This window comes from Oncorhynchus clarkii, unplaced genomic scaffold (genome assembly GCF_045791955.1).
Source record: "Oncorhynchus clarkii lewisi isolate Uvic-CL-2024 unplaced genomic scaffold, UVic_Ocla_1.0 unplaced_contig_13334_pilon_pilon, whole genome shotgun sequence".
Lineage (NCBI taxonomy): Eukaryota > Metazoa > Chordata > Actinopteri > Salmoniformes > Salmonidae > Oncorhynchus > Oncorhynchus clarkii.
The window spans coordinates 8,376-16,750 of NW_027258284.1; positions in this window are offsets into that span (position 1 = coordinate 8,376).

Here is an 8,375-nt window from a genome sequence, read left to right on the forward strand (position 1 = left end):
GCAGTAAGTGTAATGCAACACTTTATTTGTTAATGACTTCCATCGATATCCCGCTGAAATCAATAGAACAGGGGCAAACGTTTGGGGTGTAGCGCTGTTTAAACTACCACAATTCAAAGGCCACAAGGTAACTTGGAATAAACTATATATGGTTGGTTAGATTGGAACTTGTAGAATGCTTATCTCTATATTTTGGATTGGCAAATGTTGATTTTTGGGAGGCTTTTCTCAAGGAAAACAGAACAAACCACTTGTTTTCTGTTAACTTCAACGAATTACCACCCGCCATAGGATATCGCTGTTGACAATGGTAGACTGCTATTTAAGTAAAAACAAAGATATTGATCCATATTAAGCTATTTATCTTGTGTCATTGTGTTGACTATAAACTTTTATGCTTACATTACATATCTGATGTAAAAAGGATGTGTAATTCTTCCCAATTATATGTGTTCAAACATCAGCTTGTGTAATGTATAACACATACTGTCCACATCATGAAAAGTAGCATCATATACATTCATTAGACATGGCAAAAATAATTCAATATCTTAATTTAGGATGAAGGAAACAGACTCAATAATCACATATATTTCTCACTAGTTTAACCATTTAGAGTTATCTTATGCAGCAGCCCATTCATTCAACTTCCCCTACATTAGATACAATATCATATGTTCAATAGGACATCCCTTTAAATGATTTCTTACTTTACCGGCTGGTTTTCTGGACACCGAATATACCTATTCTATCATAAAAAGCTATTTCAATGGAGATTCTCCATTAAGCATGCTAGGGCATATATTCCAGGACTATGGCTTTTTTTTTCAACTACATAATTGCAACATTGTATAATGAAAACTTGGTGCAAGGAATGGGCTGTGTCGAGTTACAAACAACATAAGCACACCTCGGATGTCAAAATCACAATGCTTGTATTAAGCTGTGCCAACGATTATGTCAAGTGCATATCACATTCGAGCTATGTTGTGATGTGCCTCTTCAATTCGAGAGATGAGCTTTTCATTATGAGGAGAGAACGGTCACAGAGGTAAGCTGCCGATACAACTCAATCCACACAATCGATACTCAATCGCATTGACCTTTATCAATGTAACCAATGAGATCTTGGCTTGGTCCCAAGACTTGTAATGGGTCGATGTGCAGCAGGTGTAACGGAGTCAGGCGCAGGACACAGAGGATGAGTAATAACAGACTTTATTCAAGACGACCATAAAATAAATTCCACGTAATGAAAACAATCCAGCTCACCATATAGTTGTGACTGCTAAACACAGAACAAACACGCACAAAAACCATGTGGGAACCAGAGGGTTAAATAGGGAATAACTAATAATGTAATAGAAACCAGGTGTGTACAATAAAGACAAAACAAATGGACAATGAAAAATAGATAGGTGGCGGCTAGAAAACCGGTGACGTCGACCTCCGAAAGCCGCCCGAACAAGGAGAGGCACCAACTTCGGCGGAAGTTGTAATTTCCTGTTCAACGTAAAATATTTGGCAGCTTCAGAATAATTCTGTTTTTCAATGGAGTAATACATTTTTTTTTTGTGAAAATCACTGCAATAACTGTGCTTTATCTGTCACCCTGATATTGGCTATTCTTGCTAGACAGCTACTTCCCTCTCCATACTGCGGGACAAATTGTGCCTCGGCTTGCAGCGCATACTCCCCCCATTGAGCAATAGACTATCACTGTGACGTTGAGGTTGTTACTACCAATATTACAAGTTATTTTTCACGTAGGCTGCTATCCTTCTCCAAATAGTGTGCTGGAAACAATTGGCCACGCTAGTTACCACCAGCGGAAGGTGAAACAGCTGCAGGAAGCAAATTACTTCAGTGTTCACCTTGATTCAACACCAGTGGCAGCTTGTTGTGCTTCCTGAGGCCAGGTATGTTAGCTAAATGTCATGTCACGGGGACATCCAGATGGTTACCAATATGTATACCGTATCTTACAAGTTGTTTCTCCAAACGATAAATGGATCTTTCCCCCGTCCATCAAAATAAACAACTTTCTTTACAAGTTTTGACAATGCCTGGCTGTTGTCGCCAGCCTCGGGAGGGTGGGTTTGCAGTGGTGTAAAGTACTTTAGTTAAAATATTTTATAATAAGTCATTTTTGGGGGGGTATCTGTACTTTACTATTTATATTTTTGACCATATTTATTTTTACTTCACTACATTCTTAAATAAGATAATGCACTTTGTAATGTACCACACATTTTCTCTGAAACCCAAAAGTCCTCATTATATTTTGAATACTAAGCAGGACAGGAAAATTGTCAAATTCACGCACTTATCAAGAGAACATCCCTGGTCATCCTCACTGCCTCTGATCATTTAATACATTTTATACATTTTTATACCCCATAATGACAAGGCAAAAACAAGTTTCTAGAATTTTTTGCTAATTTATAAAAAATGTTAAACTGAAATGTTTAATTTGCATAAGAATTCAGACCCTTTACTCAGTACTTTGTTGAAGAACGTTTGGCAGTGATTACAGCCTCGAGTCTTCTTGGGTATGACGCTACAAGCTTGGCACACTTGTGTTTGGGGAGTTTCTCACATTCTTCTCTGCAGATTCTCTCAAGCTCTTTCAGGTTGGAAGGGGAGCGTTGCTGCACAGCTATTTTCAGGCCTCTTCAGAGATGTTCGATCAGATTTTTAAGTCCGGGCTCTGGCAGGGCCACTCAAGGACATTCAGAGACTGTCCTTGAAACCACTCCTGCGCTGTCTTGGCTGTGTGCTTAGAGTCGTTGTCCTGTTGGAAGGTGAACCTTTGCCCCAGTCTGAGGTCCCTATGGTCACTCTGACAGAGCTCTAGAGTTCCTCTGTGGAGATGGGAGAACCTTCCAGAAGGACAACCATCTCTGCAGCACTCCACCAAACAGGCCTTTATGGTAGAGTGGCCAGATGGAAGCCACTCCTCAGCAAAAGGCACATGACAGCCCACTTGGAATTTGTCAAAAGGCACCTAAAGGACTCTCAGACCATGAGAAACAAGATTCTCTGGTCTGTTGAAACCAAGATTGAACTCTTTGGGCTTATTGCTAAGCGTCACGTCTGTAGGATACTTGGCACCATCCCTTGTAACAAAACAAAATGTGGAAAAAGCCAAGGGGTCTGAATACTTTCCGAATGCACTGTATATACAATTATTTACTTGTATTTATTCAGCCAAATTGAGACCAGTGTCTCACTTACAATGGTGACCTGAGAAAGAAAATATACACAATAAAATAAAAAACATTCAGAAATAGAACAATACCCTCCGAGAAACATTCACTATCTAAACTTATGAAGGGGAAGCTCCAGATAGCCCAGAATAAGCTGATCAGGGTAGTATTGAAGGTGAGTCTACGTACTCACATAGGCAAGAGCTGCTTTCAGGAACTAAACTGGCTGCCTGTTGAGGCTAGGGTGTCCCAGATTAGACTAGGTTTGGTTTACAGGAGTATTTATGGTCCTGCGCCCAGATATCTAAGTGATTACTTTCCTCATGTTAGGGATGCACACAATCACAGCACCAGATCAGGTGTTGCTGATGTATGCTTATACAGGTTCAGGAGTAATGCTGGGTAAGGTACTTTCTTGTATACTGGAGCCTCAGAATGGAATGAGTTGCCTCTGCCTATAAAAACAACGTCCTCTCTGGACAGTTTTAAAAATAAAGTAAAAATATGTTTGATGTCTTCTGTGCCCATATGAATAACCCCTATGATGTAACTGGAATGATGAGATAGATGTTCTTCTTCTATGCTTTTGTTTTATTATTTCACTGCCGTTTGATCTTGTGTCAAGAGGACCACAATGGAAATAAGTCCCTGAATTTATTGTGTGTTATCCTCAATGATTTTATTAATGTGCATGTATGGATTTTAAGTTTTATGTGTGCTTGTTTTTAAAAAATTGTCAAATTAATAAACTAAACACCACCTTTAGTAAGCTGTTAAGCGTCTGAGGTCTAGCGTCTGAGGTCAAAACATCACATAAATACAAGGTTCCCTTTCAGTCGGTCACTCTAAATAGCATACTGTGGAGAGTCAATGACCAATCATATTGAACCTGAAGAAAACTGAAATCCCACCCAACAGGCCAATGGATGCCGAGCCCGCCCTTGGAAACTCCACCTTCCTGGCTATAACACCAGGGCTCGCAATCATTTCCTCAATTCTTTGCTCTTCAACTCGCCTGAAGGAAGAACGTGTCATGCAATTTAGAAACTTTTCAAGCACATGAAGACCATGAGATTCAGCACTGACTTAGGTGTCTGTTAGTGGGGAGAGAGTACTCGTTCCCCTAGATGCTGTGAGTTTTGGGTCTTGGTATCGGTTTTTGTGTTTGATAAAAGCAAACTACTTTCTGCTCTGCTTGTGTAGCTATCTCTTCCTTGCTAGGGTAGGATTTGTGTTTGCTAAAAACCACAACGTTTTGCACTGCTTGTGTAGCCAGTGTTTCCTTGCTTGCGTAAGATGGCCAGTGGTAAAAGTAAGTTAAAAAAGGCTAAGCAGCCAAGTTTGAACCTCCGACCGTGGTTTTACAATGAAAATGAAAGATACTCACGAGTGCTGTCCTGTTTGCCTGGGGTGTGAACATGCTCAGGAGGCTTTGGCTCGGACCAGTTTGTTTGATCATTGTCTCCGGCTGGGTTCAACTTCCATTTGACAGTGGGCTTACTTTGTGAGAAAGATTAGGGCTGCTGGTGATAATGACCTTGGGAATGCAGTTATCTAAGGTCAGGAGAAAGCAGCAGCGGTGGTTGGAGTACATATGGGTATCATCCCAGCCGAGTGAAGCTCATTCTGTTTTCTCAGGCAGTGTCCGGATTCCAGTGATGATATACTATCCGTGGTTGGCTCCGGAGGGTTTTTAGAGTGTGAATCGGATGACATCAATCCGGAACAGCCTAAAGCTTTGGATTTGGCGGGGGAACGTGAACTATTGGTGGTTAATGTGCTTTTGATGATGTGTCGTAGGGCGGCAGCTCAACTAAGGGTTGAATTGGCTAGTTCCTCCAGGTTTGGGGGAAGGTATTTACCTCCTGTCCCTGCAGCAATGAAGCATTGTTTTTGTCTAATTGTTCCTTGTTGGGGTTTTGGGATGGGTGTAATTTAAATTTGTTTAGCCCGCTGGTGTTTGTGCGGGCTTGTAGTTATTTTACGTTAGTGGTGTTTGTCGACTTTTGGGTTTTCGCTGTCCGGTATTTTTGTAACCCATCACTCTCCCGGCGTTGCAGAAGCCCGCACCCACCATATGGAGTCAGCAGGAGCAGCGACCAACCCTCTCCCCACGATGGAGGAGAGAGTCCTTCATCATACATCCATCCTCCATCGCATGGGATCAGCGATGGATCAAATGATGGAGAGGATGGACCGTTGGGAGAGGAGTGGTCTCCCTACTACCCCACCTACCCTCCCACCAGCAACTCTACCATCTCCTCCAGCTGGATCCGGTGGCAGTGCTCTGTGTATCACGCCTCCGAGGGAGTACAATGGAGCGGCGGCGGGGTGCCAGGGATTCCTGTTACAACTAGAGCTCTACCTGGCCACCGTTCGGCCGGCTCCCTCGGACGAGGAGAGCGTGAGTGTCCTCATCTCCTGCCTAACGGGTAGAGCCCTGGAGTGGTTCAATGCAGTCTGGAACGGGCCCGACTCAGCAAGGGGCCACTACCCGGAGTTCACCCGCCGTTTCCGGGCCGTGTTCGATCATCCTCCGGAGGGCCGAGCGGCAGGTGAGAGGTTGTTCCATGTCCGGCAGGGGACGAGGAGCGCGCAGGAATTCGCGCTGGAATTCCGGACCTTGGCCGCTGGAGAGGGGTGGAATGACAGGGCCCTGATAGACCATTACAGGTGTAGCATAAGAGAGGACGTCCACGGGGAGCTGGCTTGTCGGTACACTACGCGCAGCTTGGATGAGCTGCTAGACCATCTGCTAGCTGCTCACGGACGTTCTGAAAGGGTCCTGTCAGTTCCACCTCCTGGCCCCCCCGCTCCCATCCCGATGGAGCTAGGAGGGGCTGCATCTAGGGAGACCGGAGGAGGAGGCTCCCCCTGTACCCATTGTGGCCGGAGAGGCCACACTTCCGGTCGGTGCTGGAGGAGTCCATCTGGGAGTTGAGAGGGCAGGCAGAACACTCCTCGGTCACACCAGGTGAGTCAGCACCACACTCTCCCAGAGCTTCCTGTTGGGCATGTTTTTGTTAATTTGCTTCCCGAAGTTTTTCCCCTCTCTCCAGCATAAGGCGCTAGACGATTCAGGCGCAGCGGGGAATTTTATAGATCGCGGACTTGCCCAGAGGTTGAGGATTCCATTAGTTAAAGTAGACCCTCCCCCTTCCCCATGCACTCCTTAGGGTCAGGGCTGGTCAGGGAGACCACGATTCCTCTGGAGATGATTACACGGGGGAATCATAAGGAGCGGATTAGTCTGTTCCTTATCGATTCACCTGCGTTTCCGGTGGTGCTGGGCATTCCCTGGCTGGCTATTCACAATCCTAGGATTTCGTGGAGACACGGAGCTCCTCAGGGGTGGTCTGATGAGTGTTCAGGCAGGTGTTTAGGAGTTTCCATCGGTGCGACAACGGTGGAGAGTCCAGACCAGGTTTCCACCATGCGCATTCCTGCTGAGTATGCCGATTTGGCTATCGCCTTCAGTAAGAAGAAGGCGACCCTATTACCACCCCATCGACAGGGGGATTGCGTGATAAACCTCCAGGTAAACACTGCACTACCCAGGAGTCACGTGTATCCTTTGTCCCAGGAGGAGACGTTGGCTATGGAGACATATGTCTCGGAAGCCCTGGGACAGGGGTACATTCGGCCCTCCATGTCACCCATCTCCTTGAGTTTCTTTTTCGTGAAGAAAAAGGAGGGTGGTTTGCGTCCGTGTATTGGTTATTGAGGTCTAAATTCCATCACTGTGGGTTTTAGTTAACCACATCCTTTCACGGGGCGCGATTCTTCACGAAACTGGACCTCAGGAGCGCGTATCATCTGGTGCGTATTCGGGAGGGAGATGAGTGGAAAACCGCGTTTAGTACCTCATCATGCCGTATGGGTTAAAGAATGCTCCAGCCATCTTTCAATCCTTTGTTTATGAGATTCTCAGAGACCTGCACAGACAGGGTGTAGTGGTGTATATTGACGTCATCTTGATCTACTCCGCTACACGCGCCGCACATGTGTCTCTGGTGCGCAAGGTTCTTGAGCGACTGCTGGAGCATGACCTGTACGTGAAGGCGGAGAAATGTGAGTTTTCCAAACGAGCCATTTCCTTCCTGGGTTATCGCATTTCCACCTCGGGGGTGGTAATGGAGGGTGACCACTTCAAGGCCGTGCGTAATTGGCCGACTCCGACCACGGTAAAGGAGGTGCAGCAGTTCTTAGGGTTTGCCAATTACTACCGGACGTTTATCCGGGGCTTTGTTCAAGTAGCGGCTCCTATTACCTCACTGCTGAAGGGGGGGACGGTGCGTTTGCAGTGGTCGGCAGAGGCAGACGGAGCTTTCTGTTGTTTGAAGGCGCTGTTCACCGACGCGCCAGTGTTGGCGCATCCGGACCCTTCTTTGGCATTCATAGTAGAGGTGGATGCATCCGAGGCTGGGGTTGGAGCTGTGCTCTCACAGAGCTCGTGTACGCCACCGAAGCTCTGCCCCTGTGCTTTTTTTTCAAAGAAGCTCGGGCCAGCGGAGCGGAATTATGATGTGGGGGATAGGGAGTTGATGGTCATGGTTAAGGCCCTGAAGGTGTGGAGACACTGGCTTGAGGGGTCTAAGCACCCTTTCCTCATCTGGACTGACCACCGTAACTTGGAGTATATCCGATCAGCTAGGAGACTGAATCCTCGTCAGGCAAGGTGGGCCATGTATTTCACCCGATTTCGTTTTACGATCTCATATCAACCAGGTTCCCTCAATACTAAGGCCGACGCGCTCTCCCGCCTATACGACACTGATTACCGGTCCATCGATCCTACTCCAATCATTCCGGCTGCCAAGCCCGGAGGGTCGTAGGTACTTGCCGCTCGCAGTTCGTGATCAATTGATTCGGTGGGCTCATAGTCTACCCTCGTCAGGTCACTCGGGTATTTCGGGGACGGTGCGAGGTCTTAGAGGGAAGTACTGGTGGCCTACCTTGTTGAGAGACATGCGATTCTATGTCTCCTCCTGTTCGGTGTACGCCCAGAGTAAGGCTCCTAGGCACTTGCCACGAGGGAAATTACAACCCCTCCCTGTTCCAGAACGGCCGTGGTCCCATCTATCGGTGGATTTTCTTACGGATCTACCCCTGTCTCAGGGGAACACGACGATCCTGGTCGTTGTGGATCGGTTCTCGAAGTCCTGT